This window comes from Pleurodeles waltl, chromosome 12 (genome assembly GCF_031143425.1).
Source record: "Pleurodeles waltl isolate 20211129_DDA chromosome 12, aPleWal1.hap1.20221129, whole genome shotgun sequence".
Classification (NCBI taxonomy): Eukaryota; Metazoa; Chordata; class Amphibia; order Caudata; family Salamandridae; genus Pleurodeles; species Pleurodeles waltl.
Genome location: NC_090451.1, coordinates 524,154,785 through 524,174,071, shown reverse-complemented (window position 1 = coordinate 524,174,071; position 19,287 = coordinate 524,154,785). Strand labels below are relative to the sequence as shown.

The following is a 19,287-nucleotide window of genomic DNA, read 5'->3' as shown; positions in this document are numbered from 1 at the left end:
GCCTTCCTGCCCATATCACTTCTGCCCAAAATTCTCAAAAAGACAAAGAACGACCGGGCCCAAGCAATCCTTGAGGCTCCAGACTGAACACTAAGTGTCTGGTATCGCAAACTATTAAGCATGGCCATCAATCCTCCGCTCAGGCTGCCCCTTGAGGAGGATCTTCTGTCACAGCAGCAGGGGAGGCTTCTCCAATTGAACCTGTCTAGTCTCAGCCCTCTTGCGTGGCAATTAATCGGTGACAGTTGACAGCTTTCGACCTTACACCTGAAGTCTGAAATGTAATCTTGAGCCATGCACCCTTCCACTAAAACGCTAGTTGCCGGTCATTGGGAAAAAAAAAAGTTGTAGGATGATGTACAGACTTCCTGAAGAGTGCTCTTTTCGAGACGCTACAATTGCCCTAAGGTTTCTCACTTTGAAAACAGCCTTCCTTGTGGCCATTACATCTGTTCTCTGGGTTATTGAGCTGCAGGCATTGTCATATAAGCCGGACTACTTTTTCCATCTATCTTGAGAAAATGGTACTTTGCTCACTATTCCCCTGTCTTCCGAAAGTGGGTACGCCCTTCCATTTAGGCCAATCCTTCACCTTTCCTCCTTTTTTTTTTTGGGACCCAAAAAGAGCATTGATGGTCTACCTTGATCGTACCAAAATGTTCCGTGTGTTATATCAACTCTGTGTTGGACATGTGGGTGCGACGAAAGGTTGTGCAGTGCAGAAGAGAACCATCTCCAAATGGGCAATACTCTGCATTGAAAATTTGCTACGCACTGGCTTCGAAGAAACCTCCTGAGGGTTTGCGTCCTCATTCTACCAGGGCTAAAGCTGCAACCACTGCTTTTAGCATGCAGAATTCCAGTCCTGGACATTTGTCGGGCAGCAGTTTGGACATCTCTGCACACTTTTACTAAACACTACTGCCTGGACAGTCCGGTCTGTAGGGATGGGGTACTTTGCCTGTTCGGACCTGCAGGACATTCTGATGTGATCTTGGTTCACAGACCCACTTCGGGGGTGGTATTGCTTGGGTATCTATTCTAAGGTTAGGAAATGTCTCTATCAGATGGACAAGTTTATTATCTTCGGTATCGCCTTCTGGTAGAGAGAATATCTAGTTGGCGATTCTTAACCGACCCACCCATCCGCCCTGTTTTAAGAATTCATTTCTAGGTAAAGGAACGTCCCTTTCCAGGGTCCTATTTTTGATGCACCAGTGGTCAGTGTTCATGGCTCTGCGCTTCTGGTGTGGAAAGTTGTGAAAAACTGATGTCAGCACGCCAGGGTGGGGCGTATATAGGTCCCGCTATGTCATATCCAGAGTGTATATCGATGGACACATAGCTGATCGATGCCACCTAACGGTGCACTAGGGTGCTGCTCTAGAAAAATATACAGATCCAGACGGATGCCTGGGCGAAATGCTAAGGTAAGGAATCTTCAACTAGATATTGCCTCTACCAGATAAGGTGTTGCCACAGGTAACTCATCCTTCTGGGACAGGGTTATGCCCACTCCCCCAAAGAAAGTGGTCATCTAGTGGGTGTAGTGACCCAGGGATAAGTGGCCCATCCGCTGCTATCCTTCACTACCCTTATTCCCCCTAAATTAAGTATTTAGGGTACCCCTCCGATACCAGGACCTCAGATCTGTGGACACAAAAGGAGGGGGCCAAGAAGCTTGTTGATCTGAGAATTTAGGAGTACAACAAACTTGGTGCCAACCCTGCCATCTTCCCTGCTGCACCAGAGCCTTGTGGAGCAACTGATCTGTCATGCTGCTGTAGCATCCAGAAACCTAAGAGGTGCCTGCTTCGCAAATCGCCAAGAAGATCTCCCTTGGAGTAGAGGAGCTGCTTCCTTGCATCTGCAGGCAACCAGAGAAAATTTTCAGCCCGTGACCGACCAGACCTGATGCTGGACATAACCACTGCACCTGAGCTGCCTAGCCCAAGCTGAAGTGGGCCAGTGGTGTCAACGTGGTTCCCAGGCCCTGCAGAGACTAATCCCACCTTGAGTTCACCTACTGTGTTTTACAATGATGTCTGCAGACCTTCCTGCACTGCAACCGCCTCTGGTGACGCATGTCCACAACACCCCCACCCCCGACACGGCAGATCGAGGAGAAAAGGATGTCCCTGCGTTCCCCAGACCAGAGTCCCAAGCTCAATTGTTGGTTTGGCCAGACTGGTCCCCCAGTCCGCACCTGTTTCTGTGGGCCCCCTCCACCGCGACTGCCACCTCCAGAAGCCAGCTGCCCTGCAGCAGTACAACAGGACCACTGGTGGCCTATGTCCCCGATCATTGCAAAACCTGAACCCCCTGGTTCACCCAGACTGGGCTCTCATGCCACTCTTGAAGCATCTTTGTGACCAGACTGATCCCCCCCCCCCCCCCCCCCCCCCCCTAACTTACATAAGGCACCAAATGCCTAACTGCACCTGGGTGCCCCGGTGTCGCCCAAGGTGACTTGTTGGAGTGTCCTAGGACCCTGCTCTGTACTCCCTTGAGTCCAGAAGATTGGCACTGTAGCTTGCTGTGAAGTACCTGTTTGCCTTGTATGGTTTCTCTCCCATTAAGCAACATTGTAGCTATAGAAAAATGCACTGTCAGCTTTTGAAAACTCTTAAACTCCTGTCTCAAAGTACTCACCTGAGTCCGATGATCTTGGTATCTAAATTTACATAAAAGTACTCTGAGTTTTATAAAGTGGTCTGATTTCTTTATTGATTCACTTACTGCCTATCTGTGTGCCTTACATGCTTAGCACTACTCTCTGATAGGACCTGCTGTCCCACACTACCACAAAAATGCACTTGGGGTGCCCTTTGTGCCGCTATAATTCCTTTGGGGTTTATCTTGATACTGCACACTGAACCTGTGTTTGGTCTGCTATCTAAAAAGCCAGCTTCCTACACCGTTGGTAAAAGCCAAACAACCTAAGTTTTAAGATCGGGGCACTGGCACTGAGATCTGGTTAGCATGCCTCAGTGCATGGAGTCTAAAATCCAGGTGCATCATCCTAAAAATCTGGGATCACACACAGGCATTCCTTTCATTTAACTGTCAAGGAGGCATGTGATCCCAGAGTTAACATCTAGGGCTCCCCTTCCTTGCATGCCAGGCCTGTTGGAAAAACAAAAGAAAATTCAGCCATGAATAAAGCAGCCACCTGTTGAAAGAAGTTTGTATCTGCACCAGAGACCACACAGGGAAAGGAAGAGTATGGATGCTGCAAGGTAGATCTGTGGCACTGCCTCCAGAGCACTTACAGCTAAAAGTGCTACAGTGCTTTCATTCACTTTGGTAAACCGGACAGATTCTCAAGGACAGGAAACTTACTTTTCATGTGTTTGTGAAGGATGGATTGATGTGGACTAAGCAAGTCATAAGTGAAGGCATAGACTCTGCAGACCTACCTGGCTTCAGGCTTTTTGCAATGGCATTACGCTTATAATCATGGCTTTAGGCCACATCTCGGATTCCCAGGTTAATATTTGAAGTGTGATTTTTCTCAAGTAGCTGTTTGAGGAGCACACGAGATGATCATGTGAGAAAAAATGAATGTGGACCCCTAAAAGTGGTAAAGGTATGAAAACATTGTTCAGACTATTCTGATGTCAGACTGTCACTATTACTATAGTGTTCAGTTCTCTTGTGGTGATGGAGACCTCACTAACAGCAGTGACAATATTAGGTACCTACACCATCGGGGAAGCTCCAAATCCAAAAATGCTTTTCCACAGGATTTGGCAGATTCATGTAGGTGTCAGCCTTACATTACAAGAGAATTGCTCCTTTTTGTCCTCCTTTCCATACTGAACTTTTTTTGGGGGGTGGGGTGGGTTGAGAAGGACGGGGGGAGAGGTATAACTTACTGTGGGAAGCTATTTCTTTATATACTATCTCATAATGAGGTATACTGTGGAAAAAGTCCACTAACTCCCTTATTAGTGGACAGGGGCTTGCTCTAGCAATCCCAGGGTGTTCACTTAGAGGATAGTGTGAACAATCTAAGATGGAGTCGACGCCCATGCGCAATGTAATCGAAATGGGAGGAGTCCCTCGGTCTCGTGACGCGAAAAGACTTCTTCGAAGAAAAACAACTTGTAACACTCCGAGCCCAACACCAGACGGCGGACTGTGCACAGCACGTGAATCTGCAGCGACTCATGCCACGAACAGATGTACACTGGGTAAGGGACATTTTCCTTATATACTATCTCATAATGAGGTATACTGTGGAAAAAGTCCACTAACTCCCTTATTAGTGGACAGGGGCTTGCTCTAGCAATCCCAGGGTGTTCACTTAGAGGATAGTGTGGTCAAGCAGCCTTAGGCTTATCAGAGAGTGTTGGACATTTGCTACATGCACACAGAGCCAATAAATGATACACATGACTCAATGAGGAGATCCTTGCCATGTTATAAAAATAGTGTATCTTTCTATAATTTTAGGCACCAAGATCACTACCTGGCAAGTAACTTTCGAGCTAGGAAAGGTTAGAGGTTTGAAAAATCAACACATTGCAATTTCTGAAGCAGTAATGTTATTTTATGGAGAAAATGCATATGGTGCTGGCAAGCCCTGGATACTCACTGGTAGGATTTGGAGGTGTAATCAGACCACTTGTGTGCACCACAGCCCTTATCCTTTGAAATGTAAGAGTAAGACCCTTCCCCAGGAAGACTCAGTATGCAGATATGGCGGAGTGTCCTATGTTGTTGGTGTCTGAATGGAATGCACAAGTGGGACTGTCACCCTGCCGAAGCAAGACGTGTATTGGAGGGAGGCTGTAGATTTACAGGGCAGTGAACGCAGAGAAATGTCCACTTTCGAAAAGTGGCATTTCTGGATTAATAGTAACAAATCCAGCCTTACTAGTAAAGAGGATTTATTACCATTCCAATGGTACTAAACATGAGACAGCCACTTCGCTCAGTTCAGGAATTACAACGTAATGTATTTTTTAAATTTTTATTAAATACCTATTGCTGGTCTATGAGAGTGTTAGGACTTGCATTCATGACAAAGCACTGGGGGTGGGTTAATTACCAGGACATGGGAATGGTGAGATGCATGCCCTGCCTTTCTACCTGCTTTGCGCCATGCCCAGTGGGCTCCCTAGGGCCACTAGTAGCACTTAACTTACAGGCCCTTGGGATATGATTTACCACTTTACAAGGGACTTGCAGGTAAATTAAATAGGCTAATTGCGAGTATACCAATGTTACCATGGTTGTAGGAGAGAAGCACATGCACTTTAGGACGGTGCAGTGGTAAAGTACTCAGAGTCCTAAGGCCAACAAAAAGTACACAGCAACAAAACACGACGGAAAGTCAGTGTGCGTAAGACCACACTAAGGATGCCAGATCTAACAGCACCCTAATGTGATCCTATGGGGAGCACTCTTGTTTGAAAGTTGCAAGCTGGGGCACCAGTCTGGCTGAACCATGCTGCAGAGGGGTGGGGGTGGGGGGGGTGGGGGGGGGGGAGGTGCGGTGCATTGACACCTTTTGGCCCTCTTCTCTTCTGGCCTGGACGGCCAGCCAGATACAGAAGTGCCCTGAGGTGTCTGTTTTTTGTCATTGTGTCTGTCATGATAGATGGGGCCTGGACAGCAAGGATGCAGGTGGGGGCTGAGGTGCACAGTTGACAAACCCAAGGTAGGCTTGGTCTCTGGAGGGTCAGGGACCATGCTTGCACCATTGGCCCACTTCAACTTGGGCTAGGGGCCATTGGTGCAGTGGTGCTTTTCCATGTCTGGTTTTGATGGTCCATAGTCCTTGCAGTTCTGGGGTTCCTGCAGGGTGCAGAGGAGCAGCTCTGCTGCTCCAAGGGAGTTCTTGCATCTTGGTTGAAGGATGCAAGTCTCTCCAGGCTTTGAGGCACAGGCAGTTTTGGGAGAAGTCCTCTTTGGCGCAACTGTCAGAGAGCAGGGAGGCCAGTCTGGCTGTGACCAAATCAGCTGCCGGTCTTCTTGCTTTTGCAGCTCGTCAGAGTCAGTGTTCTTTAAGGTCTGCAGGATCTGATCTTTTGGTGCCAGGGGCTCCCCTAAATAATGAATTTAGGGGTGTTAAGGGTATTGGGGGAGTGTGGGGTAGTAACCAATGGGCTACTTACCCCTGCGGTCACTATACCTCCTCAGTGACCACTTCCTGTGGGAAGTGGACATAACCCTGTCCCAGAGTGCTTAGTTCTGCCATCACTAGGATTGCAGACTTTCCAATTCCATGTCCACATCGGGCAGCTCATCTTAGGGGTGGAACTAACCTGAAGACCGGACTACTAATTTTCCTGTCTGTCCTGGTGCAAATGGGCCCTGGGTCAGCAGAAACGTCTTTTGGTGGCAGGCTGTTTTAGTTTAGTCAGCCAGCAGTTCGTAGTTTATTTAAGGGGCAACTCTAAGGTGCCCTCTGGGTGCATGTATTAATGATTCCATCAGTGGAATCAGTGAGGGGTTATTAATATGAGATGTTTGATACCGAAGAACCCTTGTTTCAGAGAAGCCATCTTGTAGCTAGGAAACTCATATTGACCAGTGTCCAGCACGTACTTAAAATGTCTTTCCTAGTCACTTACTATTTGTAAGCTATCCTATACATCCTTGCTTCTGAAGAAAGGGGCAATAGAATCTGTCCTGTCAATAAAAAAAAAAAGGTGGAAAGGAGTCTTGGGGAGTGTCATTTTTAATTGGCTTGAGGAGTGGGCGGCAAGGTCAAACATTCTTTCGCCAATTCAATATGGGTTTATACCTGGATTAGGCACAGTGGATCAGGCCCTAAACTTACACCTTATTCTTAGCAAATATGTCATAGCAAAAAGGGAATCCATCCACCTAGCCTTTATAGACCTTTCCAGCGCATTTGACATGGTAAATAGAGTAAAATTGTGGGAAATATTGGACACAATGGGGGTTGAGCAAGATTTGTTGGATTTAATCAAACTCTTATATGGACAACATGGTGAAAGATCACAACCCCTTGCATCTAATCGGGGCGTCAGGCAGGGCTGTACTTTGGCTCCTTTTTTATTTTTGTTGTACATAAATGGCTTGTATAACTATCTAACTCAAAATGGCAAGGATTTTATAAGGGTGGGTTTTAGACAATTGCCGATTTTATTGTACGCTGATGACGCCGTTTTAATTGCTCGCACGGCCAATGGCCTACAGATCCTCTTGGACCTTTTTTTAATACACACTCAGAATCTCGATCTGAAAGTCAATTTCAAAAAGTCACATGTTATGATTTGCGGTTCTAAGAATACATGCACTAAAAGTTTTATAATGGGAGGGAACATTCTAACAAAGGTAAATAATTTCTGCTACTTAGGTTTGCACCTAAGTTCTTTTCTGTCATGGAAATTCCATTTGAATTTTAAACTTCAACGAATGGAAAGAAATGTCGAAGCAATTTTTCGCTTCGCTCGCAGACTGGGGCATAGACCGGTAAACCAGATCATTACGCTTTATAAGTCTAAATGTGTCTCGGCGGCAACTTATGGGGATGGCCTCTGGGGATATACCAGCTCTATTATTCTACAACGGGCAGAGAATAAATTTCTTCACCAGCTACTTATGGTACCCAAGAACGTAGCGAATATTATATGCCATGAGGAGCTGGGGATTGGTTACATTACAGATTTGATAGATATTGCGCCCCTTCTGCTATGGATAAAAGTATGGTTAAATCCGGTGGCTACCTTAACACATGAGTGTATAAAAGATTGTATTTCATTAGCAATCCACAACAAAATTCCATGGTTAAACTTTGTTCATAACTGCTTCCGAAACTTGGACTTGGAGTCTATGTTTCTTAAACCAGAGCTCTTGCCCGCCAATGCGAAGGAAATTGTTAAATTATGATATAAAGAGTATGTTATGAATTCTAGATATCAAGCGGAAGAGAATTTGAGCTCTTTTGGTTCATATGTACAAATTCCATCCTCAAATTTGTTAGAACCTTATTTTATTTGGTTTCTGATTCCCTCCCTATACTCCTTACTTGTACTTTTTAGACTCCATATGATACATTTTAGAGTGGCGTTTCCAACAAAATGCGTGTGGGGAAAAAACGTTATCACCATGCCCTTGTGACAATTTTTCGAAACAAAGCACATGTCACTTCATTTTATTTTGTACACTTTACTCAGCTCCTAGGGAAACATTTTTACTACCCATTTTGCGTAATTTGCACACCTCATCCTATAAAGGATTGATTGGCATTCAAAGCCTCTCGTCCAAACAAATATGTAGCTCCATTTTAAGTTTTATCAAATCTGCTATTATTATTAGGAATCGATATGAATCAGTAATATGATTATTTTTTTAATGGAATCTAGGTATTGTTTTATTGCTGTATATGATTTTATAAGTATTTATTATCTTATATTCAGTAGGTTCAAGTGGCTCGTTTAGGTTCCAAAGACCTGTAGATTGAAGAATCTTGCTTTTTGAAATATGCAATAAGTATTGTATTTTATGATTTATATGTATGTATGTGTACTTTTATGGCAATACGCCGAATAAAGTTATTTGACTGACTGAGTCTTAAAGATATTTCCTCCTACCTGTGAAAAGACCCAGGGTGGACTTAAGACGCAACTTATCTCCATTTTACCAACAAATGGAAAAAATAAAAGGTTCCCAATGCTAATGCTTCCTGAAATCTTCCCTTGTGTCTGGAAAGGAGGCTGTGATCAATATTCCTACAAAATGTGTACTTTTACATCATTGCAATAAGAAAATGCAGGACGTTCTTGGTGGGAAAGATGCATCATCAGTAGGGGTTTTCACTTTTAGTCTGAATTCTCTAAATATTATACCATCCATTTGCATCATCTAAAACTCTTCATATACCCATCTTTGTAGGACTGGCCTATCACAGTATGCAATCAAATAAAGTAAGGGAATCTTCACAGCTCAGTCAGCTTATGAAATTGACTAGATCTTCAAATGATACATTTTGAGAAGTCAGTTAAAATTTCCCCAAGTCAGTCATGTCACCTAGTACTACTAGGATAAATTCTGAACAGTTCGGGGGAAAGGGTTTCCTTTGAAAAAGTGTCTCCCATCCCCATTTCAAAGAAATGTCAGCAGTATGCGACATTTAATTGCACTGTTAATCAGTGGCCCTTGCATAGCTATTGTACCAAATGCAAGATTACTTATGAGATCTCGCCAGCAATATTTGCAAGACCACATTTTGCCTTCAGTGGACAGTTGGTATGACAAAATGCAGCTGGCACAAATATTGCATCAGCCACTCGTGGTGATGAAAAAATTTGCTCTTGTCTACAAGTCTTTACAATTCAACAGAACATGCCTTTTCAGCTGTTAATGATGTCATGGGGAAGGGCTCCCAAGTCACCTCTTTTCAAGGCCTGAGGTCACAGAAAGGGCCCTTTTATCTTCCTGCAGCTCAGAGCAGTTAATCTGTTTTTGAAGGCTTTCTGTGATCTTTGAGATCTTATCGGGTCAGAATGCAATTCATCTTCCCGGGATGCAAAAATGAAAACAGCAAATGTCCTATTTTGCGAGGAAATTCCCAAAAGGTTATTAAATGACAAAGTACTTCATAACATCTTCTCCAGATGGGCTTTCCAAATGGAGACCTATTTGCAGTTACACCATATAACAAAACTATGCCTCCAGGCAGAAGAAACCTGTGACGATGAGTAATGCCCTTCTGGCCAGCCAGTTAGGGAAACTGCCTGGTCGTGTCATATAGCTGTATATACACATGCTGTGCGTACTCCTCCTATCTAGTGTTGGGCTTGGACATGTGCAACTGACATCACCCACATCTTGTGATGTGCATGGGCATCAGCTCCATTGTTGTTTGTCTTTTTGTATTTTAATATTTTTTTTTTATTACCACCTCCTGGTTCAGATGTGTATTCACCAAGCTTGGAGTTGAAGACTCATTGTCTTTGGGCTCTTTGGATCCTCTAGAATTGTCAGTGTAAACAGTTGTATCTTCTCTTCGTCTCGAAGCATCGTGCATCAGAGTCTGGTTCCATGACGGAGACTTGTCCGTGCCCCATTCGGTGCGTCTCCGAGCCTTCTCTATATTTAGATCTCTGAGAAAGTACCATCGTTGATGGAAAGGACTCCATTCAATGAGAGCCTGAAGTGTAGTGCCAAGTATCATGGACAGATTATTCATGTGTTACCTCTTCCCCCAGCGCATAACGAGATCTGTGCTGCTTGCACTACTGTCTAACTCAGCGACCCACGGATTTCTCCCCCTGGGCATCCGTCTCCATTGTGCATCAATAGACCGGAGATCCTCTGAATCTCTTCGACAAACAGGAAGTCATAGCTGCAGCTGCCAGGGATTTTTGCCACAGAAGGCCAGGTATTATTTGTGGAGGAGCACTCCGAAGCAGATAAACCACTGCCTTTCCAAAATCATCCTCTGAATCTGGCAGCCATGGATAAAACTACCCCCATTCCTCCACATCGGTGCAACCTCTCTTCGCCGGGTCATTGGTGCCCCAGGGCAGTTCTTTTGTCCTCTTCTTCAGTCCAACAGAATCTGAGTTAAGGGTGCCAGAAGTGCCTATTTGATACCCAGAAAATGCCTTCAGGGTGAACAGTCAGCCAATGGACTACCAGGTTCCCTTCCGCCTGATGACCACTTCCTTGGAAATGTGGGATCCCGCTATTGCAGAATACTCCATTATGCCCTCTCAATATGACAGAATCCCTTTTCTGGCTTGTAGAACTCCTAGCCGAACCTAGAGGTGCGGCTGCCAAGAGTACTACACACCCCTGGAAAAAAATACTGTTTGATAACTAGTTCCCCCTCTTTCCCAAGTATAAGCCTGCCCACCTAAACAGAGCAGCCCCTCTACCAAGTGTTCACCATTTGCTCTTCAGAGGTAGCTTCACTTTAAATCTTACCTTTTGGCCCGACACTGGTGTGGCTTCCTGCCAAGGAGCGGCAACAATTCTCCCTTGTTCAGCCTTCTATTGTCCTTTTCTGGGACTCGTTTTTACGTCTCCACTGGAGGGCAGAAAGTGGTCTCAAGTACAACTGTGTGGAATCGTGGAGCACAGGTGATTTAGAGCAACAAAGTGGCAAATTTGTAAAAGTTGCAGACTGCTACAAGCTACATTAATGTTGACTTGTACATCAGGTTGGGCTTAATGTAACAAGTTGCTTGATAACTTACAGTATGAACTTTACTAGTTCCAGTCCGAGGTTAGCAGAGTTGCTGATGCAGCCTGCCACTATGTCCCTACCAGTAGGATTGCAAGCCTCTTCCCAGTAAAAACGACAATGGCGTGTCCTAACTATTGGAACAAATCACATTAAAGAATCTTTGTTAGTGTTGATTTTGGGTTGTAGTACAATTTCTTCATTTTTTGTTGCTTGTTTCCACTTATTGCAAAATGCTTCTATCCTGGGGATTCGATTGGTCACTGGATTGGCAATGCCTAAAAGGAAAGGTTTAAGGTTACACTAAAGTTTCATGACTGAATTCTTGATGGTGTAATTTGTCCAAACAGCAAACCCAAAGGTGATAGGAGGAATGTGTGCAGGTTTTCTAACCACTGACAATCACTCTGGTTAGCGTGCCAACCCCTTGTTCTTTCACCATCATGCCACCATAGGTTAGACACAGCCTTATGCATATCAGCCGTATCAGTACAACAGTCCAGATGGAACTGCCAGGCCAGGTCCTCCCTGAACTAGAACCCAAGCACACAAGCCTGGTTTCGCCTTGATTGGGGCTTGCCAGTCGGAAAGTGAGGAATGGACTTATGTCTGGGCATATCCTTGGCCACTTACGGCAGTACATCAAACACACAAGGAATTTGTTCAAAGCCTTTTAAAAATACTACTTTCATGCCCCCAATTGTGAAATATTCCTTCTTCCAAAGTGAGAACACTTACCACCTTATCCTGGTGTCAACTCCAGATTAGATCCCGAATGGATGTCGCTAGGGAACTGTCCACAATCAGCGTATAGTGGTGATTTGGTGGACAAAGTACTTTTCCCTTATCAGTTTCAGCCGGGCTGTTTGTGGCAATCTAAATTTCCAGGTGGGTAATCTGCCTGAAGATTGACTGTAGTCTGAGCCTATTAACTTCTCACTAGGGTTCTAAGTTTCCATTCATAGGAGATGTTGCTTATTTTAAAACTGCTGCCACCTCTTAGGTTTACAGCTCATTTATCAAGGGACAGGGAAGCACAGAGTAACATTATGTCCAGTATGACAGGTTTGAAAGGTATGGTACACGACAGCCTGATTTTCCTTACCACTTTAGTTGTAGTATTTTTCAGTGGTCCCAAAGAGCACAAAGAAGGGTGACCGAGGACATCTGTGCATTGTGCCATGCATAATAGCAGATGTATTGGATGTAAGACCGTTAACCTTAATCATGTCCTGAACAGTGATATCTTCCATCACTCAGGTCTTCAGGTTGAATCCCTTCCAGGTATCTATGGTGTGGCAGTGAAACATAAAACCACCTGTTCAGTGGAAGCCGCCATAATCATGATAAAAACTGAATTTTACTTTGAGTAATATTCTTGATGCAAACTATCTTCAGTATGTTACCTATTGCTTCCTCTGTCTGCTGTGACTTACTAAAGCCCTACTTACCTGGTACCTGTAAGAGAAAAGCAGATGCTTGTCCAAGTTGTGTATACATTGTATTTGTTTCCTGCTTAATTCAATACTGTCTTTGAGGCCATTAATGAACTATAAATGCCAAACACCCCTTGTGTCATCTTTCAACGAAAGTATGGATGAAGCAGTGCGATCCATGTTCCTTTTAGTTCAAAAAGCTAGAGGTGAAGAAGCTTACACAAGAGTCGGCCTACCACCTACTGAACCAGCTGTAAATTATGTATTTGAAGCTTGGTAATCCATTGTAAAGTTGCTTACGGTGTTCCTTCTTCTGCATTTCAGTGATCCTGTTTCAAGATGTGGGCCTTTGAGCACTGCATGTCCCATCAGTGACTTACAGTTGAGTCAACACTTGGATCACTTTAAAAAAAAAAATATTTTTGCCATCTTAATAGAAGCTGCTCACATTTAGTGATCTACTTGTTGCTTTTCATTCAGCACTCAGAGTGCATTTGTGTTCTTGCTTTCTTCCTTGTGATTCTCCCCTCCCTTAAATGCCCGCACTTCAGCCCTACTCCCAGCTTGTCTATGAAAGCACAGCAAGTGGCAAATTCTGCTGTTTTTAGTTCTACTACGAATAAATGTTTTTTTTGCTTTTTCCTTTAAACTCTTGTTTAATGGCTTTTGTGGCTGTAGATACACATGCTTAGCATAAGTCTACCCTCTCGTGTTGGGCTCGGAAGTGTGTAAGTTGTTTTTCTTCAAAGAAGTCTCATGTCACGAGGTATGATGACTTGCTTGCAACGCGCATGGTCCTTGACTCCATTTGTTAAATTGTTTTGTTTTCTGCTGTCTGGTTCAGGTGTGTGCTCCTCGGCTATGTTGGGCATCGTTGTTTTCCTACTAGTTAGGCTGTAAATGTCGGTATTACTGATTGCAGTTATTCCGAGATCTACATCAGTCGTTTGACACGTTTCCCTTCGACAGAGGCCCAAGGGTCTTTGCCATTTAGTCCAAATTGTCTTTTTTTTTTTTTTTTTTTTTACGTCTATATGACAGTTCCATCTGGTGATGGAACGGACACCCTTAAGATCTTCCTCACGTTGCCATGCCAAGTTCCCACACATAGCCCAACACCTAGTGTGTAACTTATCTTTTCTTGGACCACCAGAAATCTAGCTGCTTGGCTTGCCAGTCGTTTTGATTGACGAAATGCTGCACTACTGACGCACAAGAATGCTTGAGATGTCCCCAAGAACCATCGAAGACACTCCAGGCATACTTGGGTCGGAAGAATACCATCACGAGGTCCATGTTAAAGTGTCTGCAGCTGGCAACGAGGGAACCTTTTCGCAGGATGACAGTTCAGCGTCAAAGCTCGTAATTAAAGACCTTCCTCCTGGACCATGTGAGTACTGTGCCCCCTCCATCTCGGTCACAAACTCAATAAACCCTGCCAGTGGGTCAACCGTCCACTACTAAACGACCCAAGTTTGTGCAAGGGCCACCGCTGCCATCGGTCCGTGGTTGGTACATAATCTTATTGGAAGCACCCAGCCCCAACTTATCACTGAAGTAGCAGCACCAAATCCATGTCCAGCAGTCTTCTGCCTCAAGCCAAGACTGAGGCAAACCTTGCAACAGAAACCCTGACCATAATCAGCACCCAAACCAAGCACTCTGGATCCAAGAGACTGCATCGAAACCCTGGGTGTCAAAAGCTTCTTTGGAACCAAAGTCTCACATGTCTCCAAACAAAGGGCCAGATAAGAACCTGTGAAACCCATGCTTCAATAGCTACAGGACCATTTTGACACAAGACAAAAAATGCTAGTTATAGAACCAGACGCGTTGCTTCCTTGCTACACTTCAACAAAAGAAAAGCCAGCCAAGAGACAATTGAATGAATGATTTGTTAAGCGCACGATTACTCAGTGTCCCGGTGCTATACTAAGAAAGAGGAAGAAAGGAAGCTAAAGTGTAAAAAGCCACACCTTAAGTTTAATTCTGAAAAACAAATTGCCTTCAACTTGTCGCAGTTCTACTGGGAGCCTATTCTCGGACTGAAATCCCAGGAATGAGAAGGATCTGCCACCTGCTTTGGTTAGGCGGACCCTAAGAATTATGGCCAGAAGGCCACACGATGAGCGCAGGGTTCTTAGAGTAGTGTTGGATCCTGGATGACAGATAAGCTAGGCCTGATTGGTCCATTGCTCTGTGCATTTAGAGAAGTCTTAAATAAGATATGCTTGTTCACAGGGAGCCAATGTCGATTTCTCAGGTGTGGCAAGACATGAGCTCGGTATGGTAAATTAAGCTTCAAGAGCGACCGCATTTTGAACCAGTAGCAGTTTTCTCAGCAAATATAGTCTGAGTCCTGCATACAGGGCATTAGCATAGTCTGGCCTAGACAGAATCTATGCGAGAACCAGTGATTCTCACTTCTCCAGAAAGAAGATGTAGATTTTTTTTTTTTTTTGCGCAGAGTGCAAAATTCTGATGTACATGCCAACTACTGTTTGATTATGGATAGTCGTCTGAGTAGTGAATTTGACTCCCAGGTTTTTACCAAGTCCACTTGCAGGTTGGGCAGAGAAGCCTCATCTGGCCAGTGAGTTACAAGTTGAAGTTGAAATCGTGGCCAAAGCTGAGAATGGTTGTCTTATCAGTATTTCATTTAAGTTGGTTTGTTTCCATCCAAAGAGACCGCTGATAGACAGGGCTTAATAGCATCTGACACAGTTATCTCTCCTTTCTTCATTCTTAAAAGAGAAGATCAGTTGAGTGTCGTTTGCATATGACATAACCTTGGCTTCAAAGGATGCAGCCAGTGCCACAAACTGGATCGTATAGATGTCGAGCATCATGGGGCCTGAGGCACTCCAACAGAGACATGACTGTTGCCAGATGAAAAAAGGGGCAGCCAAACTTCCTGACCTCTATCTTCCAGAAAAGATTTTAGCCATTTCCTCACAGTATCTCTGATGCTGTAGTGGATCCTATTTAGTTTTATTGGGAACTAGGAGATCGCTTAACCACCTTGCTTGCAGGACTGTGCCCCCGTCACCTAGGGACTTTTAACCTTCTTAGCCTGCTCTGTTTTAGAGCATTTATTTAATTATTTCTTCCAAGATAGCTGGTATGTTTATCGTTAGGAAGATGTTTTGATTTCACATTATCAGTGCCAGCCTGTGAAGGTGTCAATATTGGTGTCTGATATATGTAGGTATTCCATCATGTCCCTTTCCCACTTACGTGTGACAGGAACATAATGTATTCTGGAAAGAATTGTTTATATAATTGCCACCCCAATCATGCCTTATCTATTGTTTGAGAACATACCTCCGTCAGGGGTCCAACAGGATCTATATAAATACATCTCACACAGTCAAGGGTATCCAGAGGGATTCCTACCAGATGCCATCTGTAAGGAAATGCCTCCTTGGCATAGTTACCCCCTGACTTTTTGCCTTTGCTGATGCTAAGTTTTGATTTGAAAGTGTGCTGAGGCCTGCTAAGCAGGCCCCAGCACCAGTGTTCTTTCCCTAACCTGTACTTTTGTTTCCACAATTGGCTCACCCTGGCATCCAGGTAAGTCCCTTGTAACTGGTACCCCTGGTACCAAGGGCCCTGATGCCAGGGAAGGTCTCTAAGGGCTGCAGCATGTCTTATGCCACCCTGGGGAGCCCTCACTCAGCACAGACACACTGCTTGCCAGCTTGTGTGTGCTAGTGAGGACAAAACAAGTAAGTCGACATGGCACTCCCCTCAGGGTGCCATGCCAACCTCACACTGCCTATGAAGTATAGATAAGTCACCCCTCTAGCAGGCCTTACAGCCCTAAGGCAGGGTGCACTATACCATAGGTGAAGGCACAAGTGCATGAGCACTATGCCCCCACAGTGTCTAAGCCAAACCTTAGACATTGTAAGTGCAGGGTAGCCATAAGAGTATATGGTCTGGGAGTCTGTCATGCACGAACTCCACAGCACCATAATGGCTACACTGAAAACTGGGAAGTTTGGTATCAAACTTCTCAGCACAATAAATGCACACTTCTGCCAGTGTACATTTTATTGTAATATACACCCCAGAGGGCACCTTAGAGGTGCCCCCTGAAACCTTAACCGACTATCCGTGTAGGCTGACTAGTTTTAGCAGCCTGCCACACACCAGACATGTTGCTGGCCACATGGGGAGAGTGCCTTTGTCACTCTGTGGCTAGTAACAAAGTCTGTACTGGGTGGAGGTGCTTCTCACCTCCCCCTGCAGGAACTGTAACACCTGGCGGTGAGCCTCAAAGGCTCACCCCCTTTGTTACAGCACCCCAGGGCACTCCAGCTAGTGGAGTTGCCCGCTCCCTCCGGCCACGGCCCCACTTTTGGCGGCAAGGCCGGAGGAGATAATGAGAAAAACAAGGAGGAGTCACTGGCCAGTCAGGACAGCCCTAAGGTGCCCTGAGCTGAAGTGACTCTAACTTTTAGAAATCCTCCATCTTGCAGATGGAGGATTCCCCCAATAGTGATAGGAATGTGACCCCCTCCCCTTGGGAGGAGGCACAAAGATGGTGTACCCACCCTCAGGGCTAGTAGCCATTGGCTACTAACCCCCCAGACCTAAACACGCCCTTAAATTTAGTATTTAAGGGCTTCCCTGAACCCAAGAATTTAGATTCCTGCAACTTACAGAAGAAGAGGACTGCTGAGCTGAAAAACCCCTGCAGAAGAAGAAAGAAGACACCAGCTGCTTTGGCCCCAGTCCTACCGGCCTGTCTCCTGCTGTAAAGAAATGGCTCCCTGTTGCAGTTACCCCCCACTTTTTGCCTGATACTGATGCTGACTTGACTGAGAAGAGTGCTGGGACCCTGCTAACCAGGCCCCAGCACCAGTGTTCCTTCACCTAAAATGTACCATTGTATCCACAATTGGCACACCCTGGCATTCAGATAAGTCCCTTGTAACTGGTACTTCTAGTACCAAGGGCCCTGATGCCAAGGAAGGTCTCTAAGGGCTGCAGCATGTCTTATGCCACCCTAGAGACCCCTCACTCAGCACAGACACACTGCTTACAAGCCTGTGTGTGCTAGTGAGAACAAAATGAGTAAGTCGACATGGCACTCCCCTCAGGTTGCCATGCCAGCCTCTCACTGCCTATGCAGTATAGGTAAGACACCCCTCTAGCAGGCCTTACAGCCCTAAGGCAGGGTGCACTATACCATAGGTGAGGGTACCAGTGCATGAGCATGGTACCCCTACAGTGTCTAAACAAAACCTTAGACATTGTAAGTGCAGGGTAGCCATAAGAGTATATGGTCTGGGAGTCTGTCAAACACGAACTCCACAGCACCATAATGGCTACACTGAAAACTGGGAAGTTTGGTAACAAACTTCTCAGCACAATAAATGCACACTGATGCCAGTGTACATTTTATTGTAAAATACACCACAGAGGGCACCTTAGAGGTGCCCCCTGAAACTTAACCGACTGTCTGTGTAGGCTGACTAGTTCCAGCAGCCTGCCACAAACCGAGACATGTGGCTGGCCCCATGGGGAGAGTGCCTTTGTCACTCTGAGGCCAGTAACAAAGCCTGCACTGGGTGGAGATGCTAACACCTCCCCCAGGCAGGAATTGTCACACCTGGCGGTGAGCCTCAAAGGCTCACCTCCTTTGTGCCAACCCAGCAGGACACTCCAGCTAGTGGAGTTGCCCGCCCCCTCCGGCCAGGCCCCACTTTTGGCGGCGAGGCCGGAGAAAATAATGAGAATAACAAGGAGGAGTCACTGGCCAGTCAGGACAGCCCCTAAGGTGTCCTGAGCTGAGGTGACTCTAACTTTTAGAAATCCTCCATCTTGCAGATGGAGGATTCCCCCAATAGGGTTAGGATTGTGACCCCCTCCCCTTGGGAGGAGGCACAAAAAGGGTGTACCCACCCTCAGGGATAGTAGCCATTGGCTACTAAACCCCCAGACCTAAACACGCCCTTAAATTTAGTATTTAAGGGCTACCCTGAACCCTAGAAAATTAGATTCCTGCAACTACAAGAAGAAGGACTGCCTAGCTGAAAAACCCCTGCAGAGGAAGACCAGAAGACGACAACTGCCTTGGCTCCAGAAACTCACCGGCCTGTCTCCTGCCTTCCAAAGATCCTGCTCCAGCGACGCCTTCCAAAGGGACCAGCGACCTCGACATCCTCTGAGGACTGCCCCTGCTTCGAAAAGACAAGAAACTCCCGAGGACAGCGGACCTGCTCCAAGAAAAGCTGCAACTTTGTTTCCAGCGGCTTTAAAGAACCCTGCAAGCTCCCCGCAAAAGGCGTGAGACTTGCAACACTGCACCCGGCGACCCCGACTCGGCTGGTGGCGATCCAACACCTCAGGAGGGACCCCAGGACTACTCTAAGACTGTGAGTACAAAAACCTGTCCCCCCTGAGCCCCCACAGCGCCGCCTGCAGAGGGAATCCCGAGGCTTCCCCTGACCGCGACTCTTTGAATCCAAAGTCCCGACACCTGGGAGAGACCCTGCACCCGCAGCCCCCAGGACCTGAAGGACCGGACTTTCACTGGAGGAGTGACCCCCAGGAGTCCCTCTCCCTTGCCCAAGTGGAGGTTTCCCCGAGGAATCCCCCCCTTGCCTGCCTGCAGCGCTGAAGAGATCCCGAGATCTCCCATTGACTTCCATTACAAACCCGACGCTTGTT

The 19,287-nt window shown here is 45.8% G+C and overlaps 1 protein-coding gene across 1 annotated transcript in view; it reads left to right on the top strand.

Annotated features, from left to right (window-relative positions):
* Nucleotides 1-19,287, top strand: part of CNOT1 (CCR4-NOT transcription complex subunit 1) — a 1,177,977-nt gene that overhangs the window by 340,216 nt on the left and 818,474 nt on the right. The window lies entirely within an intron of this gene.